This window comes from Callospermophilus lateralis, chromosome 6 (genome assembly GCF_048772815.1).
Source record: "Callospermophilus lateralis isolate mCalLat2 chromosome 6, mCalLat2.hap1, whole genome shotgun sequence".
Lineage (NCBI taxonomy): Eukaryota > Metazoa > Chordata > Mammalia > Rodentia > Sciuridae > Callospermophilus > Callospermophilus lateralis.
In genome coordinates, this window is record NC_135310.1 from 125,009,846 (window position 1) to 125,031,593 (window position 21,748).

Genomic DNA, 21,748 nt, shown 5'->3' on the forward strand with positions numbered 1-21,748 from the left:
TGGAAAAGTGTTATTTGAATCCATATGTGCCACACACTATACTCATTATGGAGATAGCAAGAATGAATGAATAATCTTCATTGTAGGATGTGAAGCTAATGGCAAAGTTATGCATGGGGAGACAGAATACAAGAACAAATAAAGGACCCAGCATGGAGGAGAAAACTTGCTGGAGTGACAGAGGAATCAAATGAAAAAATGTGGATGAGATGTGGCATAGTGGGATGTTTGAGATGAACTCCAGGCAGTAGGGAACAACATCATGGCAAGACATACTAGGAAAATATAGGTACAATGCCATTTCATTCTATATAAATCCAGATATGTAAATTTAAAGTAACAAAGTTTAAGAGGTATTAATAAATTATTACTTTATGTACAGAATTTGAAAAGTAAAAAATTTCTTAAATGTAAAAGATTATTAACTTTAACCTTGTTGAGTTAACAGTTTCTACGATTTCATGTGACCCCTTTAGCTAATTCAGACAAATTTCTCTCTTCCTTTGTCAAAGTTTGCTGGGAGCCACAGCCAATTAATATGATGCATGGCATTTTTGATTGAAAGGTGATGCCAGCTAGCCATTGAGATGATATGATTATGTTAAAAATTACATTCATATGGATACCGGACTCCTGCTGCGGGACTCCTGGAGAGTTCCCATTGGTTGGGAAAGTACAGTAGGAGGGAATTCCGGGGAGGCGCTCGCGCTGGAGTTCCGGAAAGGAGCAGCAGAACGCCGCGTGGGTGGATCGGGAAGCTTCCCGGGCGGACGTGTTATTGGCGGTTCTTTCAAATAAAGTTTGTTCCTGTTTGAGTGGCTCGTGATCTTGTGCCCAGCCAGACAGCGGCAAAAGTTTACCTTCAAACTTCTGTGAATGCATTTGGTGACTTCCATTCTATATTTTTAGTGTGCATAATTATCTTAGTCCATTTTCTGTTGCTATTACTGAATACCACAGAAAAAGTAATTTATAAAGAGTAAAATTTTTTTTTCAGCTCATGTTTCTGGTAATCCAAGGATGAAGTGCTGCAAATGAAAAAGTTCTACTTTTTTTGGAGCCTCTTTGTAGATTCTCAAAGTGATGTAGGGCATCACAGGGTGAGGCACAATGTACCGGTGAAGGTTACTCTGCCTCTTTTTTGTTAAAAGCAGAGTCCCATTTGTTAAGTTCTACTCCTATTACCTCATTTATCCTTAATTACCTCCCAAATCCCATACAAGGATTAAATTTCTAGCCTTTTAGTAACTCACAATAGGGATTAAATTTCAACATGAATTTTAGTGGGGCATATGAACCATAACCACAACTCTACAAATCATTTCCCTGTACATTATAAAAAAATAACTTAAATCCACATTAAATATTGCTACTGGGGCTCAGGCTAATATCTGTGGTAATGTTTCCAAATCTGAAACTTTGAAAGAGGATTTGAATGCAATAAAATAACAGGAAGAAGTTCACCAATCCACTATCACATGTTCTGTAGATTTAAGAAAATGTCTGGTATGAACTAATAACAAAGCTTCTGGGCAGAGGCATGTAGAGTGAAATGTGTTCCTCAAGGTGAATCCACTGTTCCAGAATGCTATGACATCTATACAGTTTAGATTTATTCACATGAAAGAAATATTATTAAATAATGAACCTTTTGAATGATGCAGGCCTTTGGGGCACTTGTGTTAAGAGGCAACTCCCGAATGTTGATGGGAAGCTCATAATTGCAAGCTGCAGATAATTGGCTGGAGAAGAAAGAGAAAACCATGGGATCTTAGAAGTCACATGAAGCCCATGGAATTCAGCCTTTGAGTAAGGGAAGGATGATGGTAATTTTTAAAATAGCATGGCATGTCCAGATTTCTGTTTCAGAGAGATCATTATGACAACAGTGTAGGGGAGGAAAGAGTTTAGGATGTATGTCCTGTTGGGGATCTGATTTGTGTTTAAGTCAGGAGATGGGACCTGTCAGCAGTGTCAGTTTGGGGGAAGAGAACACAATTTCAAAAATATTAAAACAGTCATTCAACAAATAGTTTGTGAACATTTACTAGGAGCCAACAACAATTCTGTGCCTTAAAAGGTAAAATCCAAAGCACTTGGGGCTTGACTAGATATATTTGTTGAACAGTTAATAGCAATCTTCTAGGGGGAGAGAAGAAAGGGGAAAGCTCCTTTTGCCTCTGTAATTATGCAAAGCCAATTCAAGAAGATAGATTTTTAATTTGGTCACAAATGAAGAGTCAATTTTGAGAGGCAGACATAGAAGAAAAAGGATGAAACTGGCCCAGCAGACAAACAAAATTATCCAAGGCTTGGGTGCTCCAGGTCAGAGCCTATGATGCCAGATTATCTAATTCAGCACTGGTGTCACCTGGTGGTAATGGAAGATTCAGTTCATGTCAAGGAATGAACTGGGAAAACCTTTGAAGGACAAGATAAATCTTTTGAGTTTTATCCTGAATGCAATGAATTGTCACTGGAACATTTCAAAGAAAATTTAAAAATGAGATGAAGAAAATGTACTATGGGGGAATCTAGTCCAGGTATATAGTTGGGTGCTTCATTTAAATATACATTTCATCCTGTATCAGTTATCCATTGATGCCTCTCCATATTTAAGCTATTTCTGGTAGACTGCATCAATATTTTTATGATTCATACAGGGTATTATTATCTGGAATAGTGATTTTATATAATTCTAAAATGCCTATTTTTCTCCTATGTTAAGGATTTTGAATGGATTTGTTAGTTCAAATGATAAGATAGTTTGATGGAATTATACTTTTACTTGTTCTGAATTATCACATTATATTATTTTGTCTCTCTTTGCAAAAGTGTATTCCACATCCAATGCTGGTTATACCCCAAATAACTCAAACATTTCATTATCCTTCCTCTTTTAAAAACATCAAGCAGGTTTTTAATCAAAAAAGAGACATTGCCAATTTCAGATATTTCTTGAATTTTAATTTGTAATTTACATATTCCTATTTAAAGCTCATTCATTTCTATTATAATATAACTAATGATCAAAAACATATAAGAATCATTTTTTAAGACTAATATTGAAAAAGCTTGTTTATTTCTATTCAATTTTCACCTAGTGCTGTTAGAATGTTCTCCTGAATGTTGTAGTGGGTTCTTTATTTAAGCGATAGCATAAATTGTCTTTTACAGAACTACTGCCTCTAGGAAATCTTCAAGGATTGATATTTTTCAATGTTTTTTCCCTTATTCAGTGTCACTTAAGAACCAGTCATTTTTTGTATTTCTAAGTTGCACCTATTATTTAGAAGCAAAAGCAGCAGTAACACCCATTCATCGAAGACTTTAACACTAATCTTCCCTCTGCCACAGAACTGCAAATCCATATAGGACTCAATCACTAATGACTGCAAAGGAGATAAAAATATGGCAATTTACTAGAATGGATGTTCTTTCTGGGTAAATATATCCTGCCAATTATATTGAGTCCATTATAAAATGCAAGAAGAAAACATTCTGTACATATCTCAGTGTCTCCACAAAGTTCAAGGCCAAACCAAGCCCAAAGGTTAGATAGGTTTTATAAGAAAAGTGCAAGAAGAGAAGTACTTTGGTTACCAGGAGACAAACATTTGTACCCTGAATGGACAGAAAGAGCTCAAAGTGTAAAAAGATGGTCACTTCTTTGCATTCTCCCCAGGGCTGACTATTCGCTGTTCCTGAAGATGGTAGCAAAACAGCTACTTTATTAAGTAGGGCAGATGCCTTTGTTGTCCAAAGAAAGAGAAAGTCAGAAAAGCTAAGTATGCAGGAAGACATGGGGGAGGGCAGGCTGCCAGCACACTCCTGCCCTCTACTCACCTCTGAGTGCCTCAGACATGTGAACAGGACTCAAATGGCTTATTTTATCAAACTTCTTCTTTGTGGTGTTTGGCTCATTTTCTAGATTTGTCAGAGGAGCATTTTCTTCAGCCAAGTGTTCCCAGGTCAATAACAACAAAGTCTTACTGATCATTCTATTTTCTATATATTTTGATGGAAAACTCCCCTCTGCAAGTGTTTCCTTTGGTATTTCTTGCATGAAATATCAATCTTTCTGTGATTATTTATACATAGTATTTGTATTTTTTCCATTTTTATTTATTTTCAGAAGGTGTCAATCCTTTTGTGATCCACATAGAACAAGTAATGTTTGATGAGTGGTGGAAAAGATAATTCAAGGGGATAGGCTTATAAATGGATGCATATTATTGCTCTTGGGAGCCACAGCATTCACAGAAAAAAATCAAAGTTTCTATATGACAATCAGGCCCTTGAATGTATACCCATAGGTATTGGAACCATAGTTATTTCAACTGGTGGCCTTTGTGACATTTTCAGAGAGAGAAAATGCCCTTCCTTAAAATAACAAAAAAAAATGCCATCCTTTGAGAGAAGTATTTAGTTTAAGACCATGACATGATGATCCTCCCTAGAAAGAATTAACCTGGGAAACAAAAGCATAAGTGTGAGCTTCAGTGTCCTAGTATCATGGGGATGGTGAATAGTGGATTGTCTTGCTACACTAGACCACCACTGAAAATTGGGGACCAGTAATCCATAGAGAGGAGACACATAGGAACAACAATGAAAGGGAGTGAATGTGCATGGCAGAGCTCTCTCACTTCATGAGCCTGCAGTCTCTGAAAAAAAATGGACCTGAAGAACTGTCAAATAGGAGAGACGAGAAAACCGATGAAAATCAACAAAGAAGAGCTTCCAATTAAGCTGGTAATTCAGAATGCAGCAGTTCTCAAAACAAGTTGAGGGTTATCTGTCAGTTTTTCCTGAAATATAACCCAGCCAGATACTGAGTTGCTTAAAATAGACCTATTCCTTAGGAATTACCAAAAGGAGAGAAGGACAGGCAATCTCCATTCTGTGCTCTTTTCCATAACTGTCTTGTCTTACTGCCTTTTTCTGCACGTGGACTCTTTATTCCAAGACCCACTACAAACTCCAACCTCCTAGATGATGCTTTGGGTATCCAAGGCAATGGCTAAAGAAATATGTGTTTCAGCCTATTCACCCAGGATGACTACATAGGAAAGCCTTCCTACTGGGTCTAACCTCAGGGAAGTGAACTCAGAAAAGAGAAGTTGCCAGGCAAGGCCTGTCAAGTCCTCTAGAACTCTATAGGGTCAGACAGTGGACCTTCAGGAGCCTGAGAATATCCACATGTGCTGTCAAGCTGCTTGTTATAGTCAGGCAGAACAAGAAATGATGGGTAATACTGGGCTTAAAGGACAGGTGAACATCCCCAAGGATACAGGCCAGGAAGGAACTTTTCTATCTGGAGAAAGAGAAGTGAATGAGGTAGATGCAGAAAGGTGGGGTTTGGAGATTTTTGCAACAGCTCACAAACAAAATGTTGATGGGCTTTTGGTTTTCAAACATAAGACAGAAAGAGGAAATAAAAGGCATGAGAGAGATGAAAGGAGAATGTACCAGAGTGCACAAACAGCCTTTTCTCTTGTTATCTCTATCAAATGAACAAGGAGAGGAGATAATTTAGTGCCTCCATTTAACCATCATGAGCAACTTTAACTTGAGCAGTCAGTGAGTATTATAAAACATGTTGCCAGTAACTGGAGTTGACATTGCCCTTGGCAGAGTTACTTAACAATTTTCTACTCTTCTCCACTGAGTCTCCTTCTTGAAGAAACTTCCCTTCTTCACCCAAGACACTGCATCCCCTTGATTCCTCAAATCCTTCTCAGAAGTTTTCAGAGATAATTAAGCCTTAAAATCTATTTGTAATTAAATATAGCAAACATATCAATGTTACAAAAAGGACTAAGAGTATGGAATAAATTTTGATGGGAAACTTTGTTACAACATACACTGCTGGCCCTTACTATGAATAAATTAGTTAGATAAACAGACAGACAGACACTGTCAATTTTAAAAAAATCCTCAAGTATATGGATACATTTTTAAATAGTAATTTTTAAAAATATGTTCTTGGTACATAGACATGATATCATTTTTTTTATGTAGTGCTGAGGATTGAAGTCAGTTCCTCACATGTGCAAGGCAAGCAATTTGCCACTGAGCCCAAGCCCCAGCCCCATAAATAGTAATTCTTATAAGATAATTCTTATAAAATATAAATCCATAGGCCAAGGGGCAGTAATTAATTTAAAACATAATTTTTTATTATGAAAAAATGGATATAATAAAAGAGTTCATTAACATACTCTGCCATTATTCATTTTATAGCCTTTTGTAAAACTCAATACTCAATACAAGATTCAGTCTAATCTCATTTAGATCTATATCTATGAAAACTATAACCCAAAACAAAGTATGAAAATTATCAGTTACAGGAGACAGAAAAATCTTTCTAGAAATTGTTTTTTTGGCATTTTCTGCTAAATCACCTGTATAAATAACCCTGCGAGAAACTTAAATTTTGTTGAAAAACCCTCAAAATCAGAATCTGCCAACCTGAAGTAGTGAGCTTTTTGGGAGCATTGGAGAATAGATGGAGGGAGTTGGACCTACTCAGGAAAACACACTTGCTAATGGCAGGCTGGGGGCCAGTGTTCCTGAGAAATTGATCTTGGAGTAAATGCACTGTCTTCAGTTATGTTCCAGCCTGCAAGTATTTGTAGCTTAACAAAAATATATCTGTGTGTTTGCCGGCCCCCCACATTGAGTGCTTGCAGTGTGTGGTGTGTTCTTAGAGGGTTTTTTTTTTTTTAATTCGGAAATGAAGCAATATTTTCAACAGCAGTCAAAAACAGATCAAGAAAGCCTGGGTAGTAAAAGAGAACTTTAATTAATTTTTCTTGGGTCTTAGGGAATCTAGGATTGAGTTTCTTAGCTTGGTGTGGTGAAGAAAGTTGGCATCTGTATTATGAACACAAGTTAAGAGGAATAACAGTAAGTGTCTCAGAATGTGCTCCCCAATCAGGTTGCACTGTGTATTTAGCTATATATTTATCTCTGGGTCTCTTATTTATTATTTTCTTATAATAAGATTTTCCATGACCATCTCTTTAAATATCAAACATCTTTTTAGTTTTGCTACAAAAAAATATAGTGGTTCATTTTAGTTTTGCTATAAGAGGAGATAATTTAGTGCCTCCATTTAACCATCAGGGGCTGGGGATGTGGCTCAGTGGCAGAGCACTTGCCTAGCATGTGTGAGGCTCTAGGTTTGATTCTTAGCACTGCATGTAAATAAAAATAAAGGTCTACTGGCAACTGAAAAAAAAATAGATATAGTGGCCCCAGAGATCAGGATGGTGCTAACAGAAGAAAAAATGAGGGGGCCCACTGGACAAGTAGAGCCAGAGGATTACAGTTGGAGCCATGGAGTTCTCTTTTCTTTTCAAATGACGAGTTTGTGTTCATGGCTAGGTTCAAGAGAGGGTTTTATTTTTATTGTGTTTGATAGTGGGATTCCTGATTGTTGTTACAGTGTTTGATGTACCATGTTTGATCCTTGGAAAATAAAGTAAATAAGAAATCTTCATTTACACCAGAGAGGTCAAATTATCTTGACTAATTTCATTCTCCTTTTTTTATCAAAGAAATTTTAATTTGAGGACATTTGCCATGTAACTGTGTTAAAAAATAAGATGACTATTTTCAAGTGACAATACTGTTTCCACTAAAACTTTACCTAAAGTTTGACCTTCATATTTCTCATTCCTTCAATTTGGATCAGAAAGAGTGATGAGCCAAAGGTGTCAGAGACTTAAAATATAATGGCTAACTTTTAAGACCATATAAAAATAGCTCTTTCAATGTGACCATATTTAAATGTGTGAAATTTTTTTTTCATGAAACATTTTGGGCCTCCTAAAACTCACAGGTTTCAGTTGACATAAGCAGCTTCCAGTTGTGTCATTTGACTTATCCAGGAGAAAACACTTAGAACCCTAGTGTTCAGCTATGAATACATCATGCCTTAGTGTGCGTTTGCAAATACTTAAGTATTGAATAAGTCAATGGTTGAGTCTAATCTAGGTCTAGGACAACATTGGAAAAACAAGGTATCCACAATTTCCCTTGCTTGATTTGATCAGAATCTTATGTGAGGCCAGTAGGTGATTGATATTCCCTTCAGGATTAGGTTTGGTCCAGGTGCTCTGTGTTCTCCTAAGTTTAGAAGCTAAGATAAATTTGGCTCTATCACACCAAGGTATGCTCTGTAATTTGGGTATGTGTGCTATTTAGTTAGAATTGATATTCCTGACAAATGCAGCATTATCCAAAAACCTACAGAACAACAGCTCTGAGTTTTTAGGAAAAAAAAATCCATTTAAAAAAGTTAAAACAAGATTTACAGGTTTTTATGACTGTGTCAAACTTTAAAGAATGTAAACTGGATTTATTTACCCATGGAGTTCTCAAAACCTTAGATAGGGAATGAGGAAAGTAAATGAGCTCTCTGAGTCCTAGCTCAGACTCTTAGTGACTTTGACCTGGAGCAAGTTATTTAGTCTAAGGATTAATTTACTTATCTTCAAAATGAAGATACAAACACTTAAACCACAGAATTGGTCAGTGGACTAAATAAGATAAAAAATCCAAAACAGTAAGATTTTTTTTCTATTTGTTTTGAGATATATTTTGTATTGCTATGCTTCTACATACTCATGTAATTTAGATTATGTATTTGGCATACTGAAAATGTAGATTTAATTTTAATGTACAAACAAAGCAGAAGTATTGCTGTTCATTTTTAATTGTAGATAATCACTCTTCTATTAGATGCCCCAGTGGAACTGCACAGCAAATCTCTGGGAATTATCTGATCACTTTGTGTCCTTTTCATGTGATCTCAGTATTATCCTCCACTGGTTAATGATTTTTCTACTGGAGTTTTTTAGAGCTTTTAATGGCCCTGCACTAATGATTCCAATATGTTTTAAAATATTGAAAGGTAAACCGATGCCTCCTACATACAGTGCATGCCCTTTCTGAGAAATTAAATCCCTTTAGAGGCACTGTCCTTTGTTATCATATTACAGTGAGTTGAGTTGCCTGACTTGCTACTCAAGATCCATCAGGATATCTGAGTTCTGAGTACCCAGCCACGTACTTTATATATTGTCACATCATCCATCTTCTTCAAAGTGCAAAAAAAAATCTCCACAGAGGTCACTACCTTGGTGAGAGTTCAAGTGTTAGTTCTAGCCCATGAAGAACTCAAAGTAAATCATAACATTTTTGGCTTTTCAGAATCTTTCCAGCCTATTTCATTAGATATCACATTTCAGAGATAGATGAAATTTTAAATTTTTTATATAGGACTTTGTAAGCATGTCCTTTGGAAATAAGAGAAAATTGTGACTGTAGATAAGAAACCTACTGACAAACTAAGGCTTAAATCTTCTTTTTCTCTCAAAAGTAGGCATAAAATTTTCAAAGTTACTATAGGCAAATTCCAAAAGCTGACAGCATGTAATTCTGATTCTTATTTTGCATGACAGATTTCTTAGGTATGGAACCTAAGAATTAAATGATATTTGTTGTTTTCTATTATTTTCTTTTGATTTCAAAGCTGTGTGGCCCCATCTCCCTGTGAGATAAACAAGCTATTGTCAAAGTTTTCAGAGAGGGTATAGGAATATAAAAGAATGATTATCACTTTTGAATACTCTGCTTATGTCAATCACAGTGCAATGAGTGTACACTATGTGCCAAGCTCCAAAAAGAACAAAGAGGGCCTCCATCCTCAAAAGTGTACTGTCTAATACTTGGAGGTGCAAATGATGAAAGACAAAATTTATGGCAATAGATAAATCATAGTGTACACTGCCAATGCTACAGGAGCTCAGAGAAGGAGAGAAGTTAGTGAGTTGTGGACAGGTAAGATGGCTTTTTTGAAAGAAAAGAACTTCAGTCAGGAAATTTGAATAGGGTAGGATTGGCCAAGAAATTAGGAAAGGAATTTATGGAAGTATGAAAGGAACGGCAAAGAGTAGATTGAGTGAAGGACCTGTAAAATGATTGTTATGAGGGAAGTGAATTAATTAAATAAACATTTTAGACAAGCAGTTTGGAGCAAGTGGAAGACAAAAGTCCGAATCTTTAATTTGACCTTCATGGTTGTAAAATAGATTCTTTAGCTAGGAAATGGCAGTAGGAAAATAGATCCCCAGGAAAATAAAGTTAGTAGTTTTACTCAGGATGGGTTAGAAATGAAGAACTTAATGGGTGATAACTGGGATGATCTAAGGTGGTTACTGAACTCTAAGGGTCACAAAAGTGGTGGAGAAGAGATGATCACAGAAATATTAAAATGAAGAATTGCAATACATGGAGGATTTTCTCAATTACTATGGTAATTAGTCAATGAGGAAAATGTTGCAAATTTATGTGAAATGTTGCAATAATTATGGGTTTTAGAATTTAGAGTTTGAGTCTCCCCTTGCTTCTTGCCAACAGTAATATCAGGAAAATTATTATATTATTTGTACCTAAGTTTTCCCGGACCTGAAATGAAAATAAAATTGTATATATGAGAACTGAACAAGTTAACACATAAAATTCCCAGCAAATGCCTGGTACTTAATAGGCACACAAAAAATATTATCTCCTATCCCACTAAGTTAAAACTAAAACATTCTATAATTTGGAAGCTTGAGAAACCAAAATGGAAATCAACTTCAATCTCAGTGGCTAGAAATGCAATTAGGTATTTTCCACAAATGGTGGTAAGTTGAACCACAGTAAGTACTTGATAAATACTAGTTTTTATTACTGTTGTTGTTACTGCTAGAAATGATTAAAAAAAATCAGTAGAATGAACTCTGGAGAGAACAAAGTCATGGTCATGAAATGAATAAGAAAAGTTAAAGTACAAGGTTATCCATGGTGTATTATTTAGCAAAAAATTAAGAACTGAAGAATCATTCCAAATATAGATGTAGTTAGTAACCAAAATGGCTGGCTTTTGTAATTCTCATTTCTGATCAGGACTCCCTATTAACTTAAGAACAACACTAGGTTATGCCTACTTAACTACCTTAATTGTGAAAAATGTATGACTTCTACACTGTTGCTAAAAATTCCCCTTAGGAGATACTCAACCTGCCATGGAAGGAACAGAAAACCAAGGTTCTTAAATGCAACTAGCAATCTATTTTAACATAGGGGAAAACAGAAAACTATGAATGACAAAAACCCACAGTTCCCTGTGGTGGTTTGTCATAAAACCAAACACCAAATATTGGATTTTTCTCGTGTTGGAAAATGAATAGATACACAGTTTTGCAATGACCAGGTGGCTTGAATAGAAAGAATAAATAAATAATTGACACATGAGGAGTAGACAATTCTGCATCCACTGTTGAGTTTTTCATTCTTTGTGGAGCAGATGATCTAAATAAAATAGCCAAAAATAATGGGAATTTTATTGCATTAAGCCATTGAAAATATTAAGCATCTACAGCTTAAATCACGTTCAAGATAACAAGCCTTAAAATAACTTTGGATTTTTTTTTTTACATTTGTGAAACACCTTTGTCCATCTTACACAATATCAAAGCAGAGAGACTAATGTGCAGATGAACATATATTTAGGGACAATATGGAAGAGACAAATTGGAAGAAACAGGTGCTCTTTATGGAGATGGTTTAACACAGGGTTTTAAATCCTGTTGATAGACTCTAACTGATATGGATAACATCACCTTTTCTGAGGCCAAACAAATCTTGGGTCTAAATCATTGGCTCTTTAAATCTGATGATCTCACATATTCTACTCATTTCCGTTTACTATATGGAAGTCAAATACAAAGAACTCAAATACATTACTCCTCCTATAATTTGTCATATGCATAAGTCCAGTTAAAATTCAAATCTCAGTCTAATAATACCCATTCAATATTTTATGCAGTTGTCATATAACAAATGTTTGCATAGGCCAAGGAAGAGTCTGTGATGTAGGAAGAGATAAAGCAGAATATATTACCTGGGTTATCAATGGAGGAGATAATATAAATCTGTTCAACATTGTTATGTTTTTAAAATGTTTGTATTAGTGCATTATAGTTATAAATAGTATTGGAGTTTATTTTAATATATTCATAAATACATATAACATCGTTTGCTCCATTTCAATCCTCAGTACATTTCAGTCAAACCCTCCTCCCACCCCTGATCCTCCTCCTCTACTCTTGGTCTTCCTTCTGTTTAATTATTTATTTTTAACAGATACATCAGGGTTTCATACACAAGAGGAATGCATGGGATGACTTGTGGCATACAGGTACATAATTTAATAAACTTTACTCCCTAATACTTCCCCTTTCCTCCTTTTCTCCCTTCTATTTTTGAGATGTATGGTATTCTGTTATAAATAAGATGTGGTTTTCACTTTAAAACTCTACACATAAGTAAAAACCACAACTCTTTATCTGTTTTCTTCAATATCCGCTTCCCTGGAATAACCACCATTAATTTTTTAAGAGAAGCCTTCAGAATCTGTGCAAGTACATGGACAGTTGAATAAATTCTCAAGCCATTAAGTCTAGAGTGCATTTTAATAATCCTTTAAATTCACAAAATATGTTCATCCTTCTTGAATAATTTAAAATCTTAGCCACTTTCCTGGATGTAAGCATGAATTATATAAAAATGGGATTATGTCTCCACTCAATGTTTGCAACTTACTTCAAAAACTTCCACATTGTCACACAGCCTTTCTTCACTATTGTACATGGAGATTTACTTCATACTATTCAATGTCTATACCCTCCCTTTAGATAGATCCTAGTTATTTTCCAAAGGATGGATATTTGCTTAATTCCCTTGCTCATAGACACACTTTCTTTTGCAATTGTATCAATATTTCTATAGGAAAAAGGAAGACATTATATATCAAAGACATGATATATACTTTTTGGAATATCCACTTTTAAAAATTTTTCAATGTCTTTTACTTTTAATAATCCATACGATTTTTTAAATAAATGTTTGATTTTTTTAGGGGACTACAATGTCTCTTGTTCTTGCATATTAGCCTGGCTGCATTTTGGGCATCAATAAAGAATTATGTCCTATTAATAATTTGTGGGGCAGGATATAGTAAGAAAGAAAAAAAATTAACTTTGGGTCAAGTATACAGAACATTGGTACTGCCACTGAGATGTAATAATACAATTAATTAGTAATAAATAGCATATCTTTGATAAATCACTTGATAAATAAATATGCCCCTTGGGAAACAAAATATATCTTATGTAAGCTCAGTTCAAATACAGATACTTGAAAAAGAAAATGTAGGGTATATGTATGTGGTAGGGGTGTAATTGGCAAGAGATAATTTCTACCTAACAAAAATAAAACATAGTGTGGCAATGTGATTTTCTGGTAGTTAGAATAAGATTAGATAATTGAGAAGAAACAGAGAAATGAGAAGGAAGTAAAAGAGAGAATTTGATCCTTAAAGATCCTGAAAGTTTGAAAAGAATAAAAGATATCCAATATGTAGAATACAGAAGTATAACATTAAGGTGCAACCCCCAGCCTTGTCTCTCTGGAATCAAAAGACATGGTATGCAAACAGATATAGTGGGATTTGGGTAGGAGAAGAGTAGAACTAGGAAATCACAATGACTAAGGTCCAGGCAAGGCCAGGCACAAAACAAAGATGATGCGGTACTCAGAAGATTCTTAAACGGACTTGTGCATATTTTGGCTCTACGAAACCGTGATGAGCAGCTGCAATATGATTACTAGTATAGAGGTTTTGGACTCTGTAAAGCAAATATTAGTGGATCAGGCACATCTGACTCCAAAGAATGAGCTGAGGCCAAGAAAGATCAGTCACTCAGCTAAACAGTGGAAAAGCCAGACCTGAAGCACTCTCCTCTGACTCACTGAGCTGGATTTCCCTTAGCTGGGATTAGTCTAGACCAACAGAAACCTCCTCTTTGTAAGTTATATTAGCATCAAGGCTAGATACAGAATAATAAGCACTTGTTGGTCTATTTTTTCTTCTCTGTCCTGGAGTATTTTATATTTTATTCCATCTTAATTTATAGATATACACTTTACATATGTGCCTCAATTTAATATTATAAATAAAATTGAGAAAAGGACTAAGAAATTCTCCTTTCTCATCAAACTTGCATTCTAGCAACTTCAGGCCGATTTTATCTAGCTCTTCTTGACCAGGATAGATAACTGAATTCTCAAGAGTTATTTTGGTCCACACAAGGTGCAGTTGTATTCTCCCCATGTTTATACTTTCTTCAGGTGTTCAAGAAAATGAGTGGTACTACTTTACCTGCTTATTTCGCTACAATATCTTCCAAGTTTATCCATATTGTTATTGATTGCAGACTTTCCTGCTTTATTAAGACTGAATAATACCCGCTTGCAGGAATATATCACATTTCACATGCAATATTTAAAATATTTCAATTCATACAAGCAATGAGTAGAATGGTGTTTCCCAGAGGTTTTCAGGAAGGGAAGAAGGGGACTTGTTCAAAGACTCTAAAATTTCAAACAGTAAAGATGACCAAATTCTAGAAATTTCTATAAAGCATTGTATCTATTCTTAACAATACAGCATGTTGAACTTATAAATTTTGTTAAGGTGATAGATCTCATGGTTTGGTTCTGGTTACCACAGTGAAAAAAAATTCCAAAACAACTGTATAGGGGCAGGAAGAAACTTTTGGAGGTTATGGATACACTTGTTACCTTGATAGTGAGATAGAAATAGGTATGTGTACATTCAAACTCACCAAAATGTATATATTAACTCATAATAGCTAAACAATAGAATCAGTCTAGGTGTTTTCAACACATGAATGGATAAACAAAATATGGCATACATACATAAGTAATATTACTCATCCTTAAGAAAGAATGAAATGAAGGGATTTTTTGCCTGTAAATGGATGGAGATGTTGAATATCATGCTAAGTAAAATAAGCCAGTCCCCAAAAAACAAAGGACAAATGTTTTCTCTGATATACAGAGGCTAACTCATAAAAAGGGGTGTGGCTAGGGAAAAATAGAGTCACTTTGGATTAGGCATAGGTGAGAGACAGGAAGGGAGGAGAACATGGGTAGGAAAAATAGTAGAATAAATTGGACATTATTATACTATGTGCATATATGGCAACATGACTGATGTGATTCTACATCATGTAAAACAAGAAGAATGAGAAGTTGGACTCTAATTATGTGTGATATGTCAAAAGGCATTCTATTGTATAAATGTGTAAATAATCAGAACAAATAATAATGTATATACTAAATATATACATTTTTATATCAGTTATATCTCAATAAAGCTATTAATCAACATGTCCTTATTCATGGGTTTGCAAAAGGAAAGTGAAGGTGGTAAGAGGCGGGAATTAAAAACTGCTAACCCTTACAAAGGCAACTGTGTTCTGGCCCTCTCAGTTTCTGACACACTCCAGCCACCCATCCCTGGGGTAGATAGACTTTGGTTTCTAATCAATCATTTTTGGCATAGGCTCATACTCCTTGAGCCTCTAGTGACAATCTCCACAGCAAATTCATACTTCCCAATGGCAGCTCAAGCAAATTTCTAGGGTGAAGGAATTAGCATATTTACCCAAACATTGGCTGATAAAAGATCCTCCCTTCTCCTGTTTTTACTCCATGGTGCATACCTTAAAATATTTGCTTGTGTCAATCATCGTATGTGCTTTTCTTCCTTCTTCTTTTCTTCCTCTTTTTTCTAAAACGTGCTAAACATATGTCCTTTTTGACAGGACAGCCTGAGTTCAATCTTGCCTTTATCCATTGAATACTAGTATAATTTATGGTATCTTTTAATCTCAATTTCCTTAAGAAGTAGGATAAACATAGTTCGTTTTTTGTGGAAATTTGATGTGATCATGAATGTTAACTGATTGGTATACTATGTGACATAAGGATGCATTGAGATCAACTTGTTTGCACTGAAAACTGGCAAAACAGGCAGGTGAGCCTGAAGGCTGTGATCACAGAGAGTGCCCCAGAGCAGTGGAGGACTGTAGGAGCAGCTAGGTACAGCTGTCAGAAGATCCCCAGGGAACTGTTGGAAGTGGCTGGCTATGGGTCCCAAGAAGACAACATGCGAGTTGCTATCACTGGGAGCTGAGGTGCCCTGACATTCAATCTCAGGGCTATTAACACTAAGATATAAGAGCCACAAGTTAGTCCTCAGACCTCAAAAGTGTGAATACCAAGGGACATGCACTTTGCCTCTTTGTGATTTCTCTTAATAGCAGGCCCTCAGATGATTGGTAAGAGAGATGTTTAAGGGGCACAGATCATGGAGGGGTGCACATAGGAGATCCCCTAAAGCAAGAGAGGCCTTTCCCATGAGGTGATGAGTAGGGTTCTGGGATCTTGACTGTTTTCTCCCAGGATTAGGGAGAGGACCAGTTTAAATCTGAAAACAAGACCCAATAAGTGGATACTTGGGGGTTCTGGGTCATGGCAGCTCCAGTTCTCCCCTCTCAGTTCTCACTGCATGGAATTGAACAGACAGCATGGCAGAAGGCAATAGCCAGAGGAGATTTTTTCCTACCAAACTGCCTTTATTTCCACTGGCATTAGTCAAAATAAGACACAGCTCCCCACCCAGGCTTGAACATCCTCCCCTTTCAGTACCCTCCCTCTACCTTCCCACTGCCCTCTTTCTGCACTCCCTGTACCCTCCCATTCCTTCACTTTCCTGAGAACCCACAGAAGCTGTCTGGTGAGAGGAAAAGCCTTTGGCCCTTCTTGTGCAGAATAAAGCAAGGGTGAGATCTTGCCTGAGGGGCATCCACCCAGAGGCCACCAGCCAACACTACTCTCTTTCCTCAGGGCCTCTTCTTCTTCTTTTGGTTGCCTGATGACTTGCACTTCCTCCTCTGAGGCTGTGGGGTTTGAACCAGCTCCAGATCCACGTCTTGCCCTCCAGTGGCCTGGAGGGGAGGCCCAGAGTAGGGCATCTTTTCCACATTGCATGAGCGTTCAGAGAGAGTGCTCTTTTTGGACATGGCACCTGGAGGGGGGTAGGAGCTGAGGCGTCCTCTCTGAGTTGGTGGGGTCTGGAGTGCTTTATCTCCAGAGCATAGGTTTTCCACTGGAGGGGCCTGGTTTTGGGACAGTCTCTATAGCAGCAGGAGGTGCTGGGAGGCTAGGAGAAAATCCAGGTCTTGGAGGTCATCATCCACACTGCAGCCATTGGCTGTCTTATGTGGCCCCCCAGAAGAAGTGGGATCCACTATGCCTCTGTTTCCCAGGTTTAAAAAGGAAAATCTGTGGTTCTGGAGAGGCTAGTTGAAGTGGATGACCCACAATGAGGAAGACCCATTACAGCCTTGGAGAACAGCTATGTTTTTTGAACCCAGCAACTCTGGTTCTGCACCCCAGTGCCACTTCATGATCTGGGAAGCCACCTCTGTGCACCAGTTCTCCATGCTGACCCCTTGGTCCGTGAGACATTTGCATTTCCCTGCACCTTGGTTGGCAGCTTCCTTGGAAGCTTTTGTGGCCTGTTGGAACATACCATGACCTTGAGGCACCAGCAAAGGTGCTTCTTCACATGCTGAAGGAGGATATGGGCACTGGGCAACTCTTCTTCATGCATGAAATGGGCCACAGGGACCAGGACAATTATATATCAATGGGAGGTGAGAAGTGGAGCTGTCACTCTTTTTGTTCTCAGAGAGACAGACTGAGTCTCTGCTGGCCACCCTCATGGGCTTCCTTTCTGCTTGATACCATGAACACATCCATGACTCTCCTGTCTCCTTCCTTATTTTTTTCTCCTTCTACATCCAATATCCTGGAACAGACTCACTCATGGAGCCACCACAGACAGGATAGGGATAAACAAAATACTGTGGGCCACATGAGTAAGGTCCTGTGCCTTCCTCATCTACCTGCTATCCCTTGCTTCCCTCTCCACCTGTGGTCACTCCCATTATTGTCTACTTGTGTCCCTTTGTCTCCTAGTCTGCCATGTATCACTATCTGCCTTACCCACTTGGTTTCTGTTCCCAAGCCCCAGTAAACCTGGTGTCCCTACCTCCTTACTTATACCTGGTGCCCCTTTCTCTTTGTCTACCTCTTATTTATCCCCAACACCTGTTGTCCCTGAACTTGTTTATCAGGTGTTCCTGCTTCTCTTCTGTACCTGCTACACCTGGTCTACTGGGAGACCCTCTTTCTCTGTCTACCCGATCCTACTGCTCAAGCTCTTTTGTTAGGGCCAATATATTTAAATATTCTTTGGAGGAAAGTAATTCTTTCAGGAAGTGAGTATGAATTTTATTCTCTGCCTGGGATTAGAAGAAAGAGAGAGTGACTTTGGGAGGAAATGGCCCCAAGTCAGGAATAATTCTAGGAGAAAGAAGAAGCAATGATGAGTCCATGCTCATCTGCACCATGGGGCTATTATATGCCAACTACCAGCTACACACACACACACACACACACACACACACACACACTCACACACACTGATGATATTCTAAGCTATGAAGCTCAATTCCATGGGTCCTGAAACCTTTTATACACCAAGATTGTAGGCCCAGCCCACCTTGTTGACAAAGTCCTCATCACATAACTCAGGAGAATTGGATCTGGGTATAAATCATCCTATATTGGTTGTTGCTCCAGTCTTTCCTCCACCAAGTTTGCAGTAGGCTCTCCTGTGAATAAGTGGGAGGGCTCCCATATGGCAAAGTTGGTAGACCCTAATAGCTCATCCATGATGTCCATGTACCTTGGATGCCTTCAGTTGGGATCTCCTTGGGTTCCTTGGTCTCAGGCTCTTTGGTCTTAACCACCTTTTTCTCATGTGCCTTGGTCTTGCATGCCTTTGTCTCAGACATCTTGGTCTCTGGTGCCTTGGTTTTGGCTGCTAATGAGTGGAGAGGCCGTGCCTTAGGATTGGTCTTTCTGGAGGTGCACACTAGGACAGGGAGGGCCAGAATGGGCTGTGAATGAGAAATCCCATGTTCATCCCAAAGACTTGGTAGTAGGCAGGGTTCAGGGGACCTAATATGGTATGCCATGCATGAGGACAACATGACCCGAGGACCCAAGGGAGGTAACAGTGCACCAGATGCAACATCTAGGAGAGTCAAGTGGGAGAGCATTTGGAGTAACTGATATTACATGCACTCTACCCTCCTGGGACCCAATTCCCAGAGAGATGGTATGTTGTGTATTTGGACAGACAAGGAGAGAAAGAATCTCTGTACTTGGCCCAGTCAATAGGCAGTTCAAAGTGGGGTGGTCAGGACCTCAGGTGCTAGGGGCTGTTCTTCTTGCAAGACCAGATCCCCCATACTGAAGGAAAAGGTTTTATTTGGGACAACAACTTGCCTTGGCCTCTGTCACCACTTGCACACTATCATGGGATCCTATGGGAATGTGGGAACCTTACCTGGCTTTTGGACAGCCTCAGGACTGGGCACCTTGGAAGTTCCAGCTTTGGAGTTACAAGAGGAGGTTGGCACTGGAAGACTCCTGACAGCTCTATTCTTGGATCCTCCATCTTATGTGCAGCCTCAAACTCCATGAATCTTGGTGGGATTTTGGTAAGGGAGGCACAGGCTGAGGTGAGAATCAGGTTAGCCATACTTGGAAGGTGCTGGTGTGGGATTCTAAGCTATGTAGTATTCTAAGCTCCCAGTCAGGAGCTGGTGGCAGGAATTAGAGCTGCATCCTGGAGTGGGTCAGGCCAGTCCCAGGAGGGAGCTGCTACATAGGAAGAACTGAAGTTCTCAGGCAACAGTATATCAAATAGCACCAGAAGGGCATCAGGTCTGAGGGACCCATGCAAGTCCCGTAGCTCACCCTTGTTCTGGCTCTCTCCTGTTTCTGCCAGGAGACCACAAAATCAGATAAGTTACAGAAACTGGTCAGAGGTGTGACTTTTTGAGGAAACACCAGGGGTTCTGACCCAATTCAGGTGTAATGAGGTTGGGACATGAGCCCTTGAAGGATCACCTGGAGACCAGGTTACAGTAGGGGTCATGTGAAAGTGGAAGCTACACTGAGAAGAGTGGGCTTCTTCCAACAAGGGTTGGTTCTTCCCTTCCCTTGTTAGAATGACAAGGATTACATAGAGCAAAGGCAGTAAAGACCAACACATGTCCTTGGGGCATCTGAGGTGCTTGATGGCCCTGACCATGCACTCCGCACTGGCACCTTCTTCTGGAACATCAGGTTGAAATAGTGGTCACTTTCATGATTTATGATTGACCCCACCTTGTAAAGAGGTGCCAGTTCCCAGGCAGGTGGCCTGAGTGAATCTAATGCAACTTTTTTCTCTCTGCAGAGCCAGCAAAGCAGGAGACCCCCTGGCTTGGATGGTTACTTATCTCCATCCTGATCCTGAACCTCAAGACATAATTGGAATCAGGAGTACTGAGGCTGCAGTTTCTGGGATTGTTGCAGAGAGAATGCCTAGCCCTCAAGCTAGAAGGAGCCGCTATTTGGAGAGTTAGATGCCTCAGAGCCAACACATAGGTAGGTGACAGGCTGTACCAGACCTTTATGTGCAAACAATGATCCCCCACCAATAGGCTCTGGGCCCTAAAAAATGGCTCACTCTTCCGCAATGTCATAGAAGACCATCCAGTCAAATTTGCTTGTGTGCTGACATTCCAGCAAATCCTTTCACAGGCCTTCTTCCGTGGTTATGGTGAGCTCCTGTCAGGACAGACTGAAGCACTGGGCTGGAATTCATCAGGATCATCATCCACAAGGTCACTCTCTTTTCTCAGCTGACCAGGTCAACATATCTTTCTACCTTTGTGACATTTGCCCCATCATGTTTGACTCAAAGTATTGACACTGGGACTCCAGAACACTTATATACCAGACCTTAAAACCAAGGGCTGTATTGACCAGTATGCTTGTGCTTGGAATCCTCAATGATGTCAAGTACTATATGTTGAATGCTTTTATTCTCCAAACTCACCTGTTGAAGCCCTAACCCCCAATGTGATGGTATTTGGAGATTGGCTTTAGTGCTTAAAAGGTTAGTGAGATCCTGAGGGTGGGGCCTCATGAGGGCATCAGTGGTCTTCCTGGAGAACGAAGAGACACTGAAGAGTTGTCAGTCGTGTGAGGACAAAGGAGAGCAATCTGTCTTTTCAAGCAAAGAGAAGAGACAGCTTTTATGGGACTTTGGGTAAGGCACCCTTTATCTGGGAATGCTGACTCCAGAGCTGTGAGAAAGGAATGCTTGTGTTTTTATTCACATGTTCTACAGTGTCATGTGTGGCAGCCCAGGCTGACTAAGACAGTGCACAGAATGGACTAGGAGTACGGTTATAAACTGGGGCAAAGATGAACATTCCCATCCAGTATCCAAAGAGAGCTTCCCCAAGAGTTCCACGTCACCAGAGGGTCCCAATGAGGAGTTCATGACAATGTGTGTAGGTATCCATAGAGTTCTGACTTGTGGCCAGCACCCGTAACCCCACTTGTGGTTGTGATGTCCCCTATGCCAGGAACAATCAGGTCTATGGTTAAAGGTGAAATGACTGTGGGAGGCAGTGTATTTTTTTGGAGAATGCTGTGACATTTCTAGATGTGGATAGGAATGTTTGGATGGTGAGGTTGGCAGGATGCTTTCTGAATATGTAGAATACTCTGTAATGTTTGGGGGGAATCTCTATATTCACGTTTTGGATATATTTTTGTGTCTGTCTCACCTGTGTGAAAATTATGTATATATTGATCTGTATATAGAGATTAATGTGTGCATGGTTTT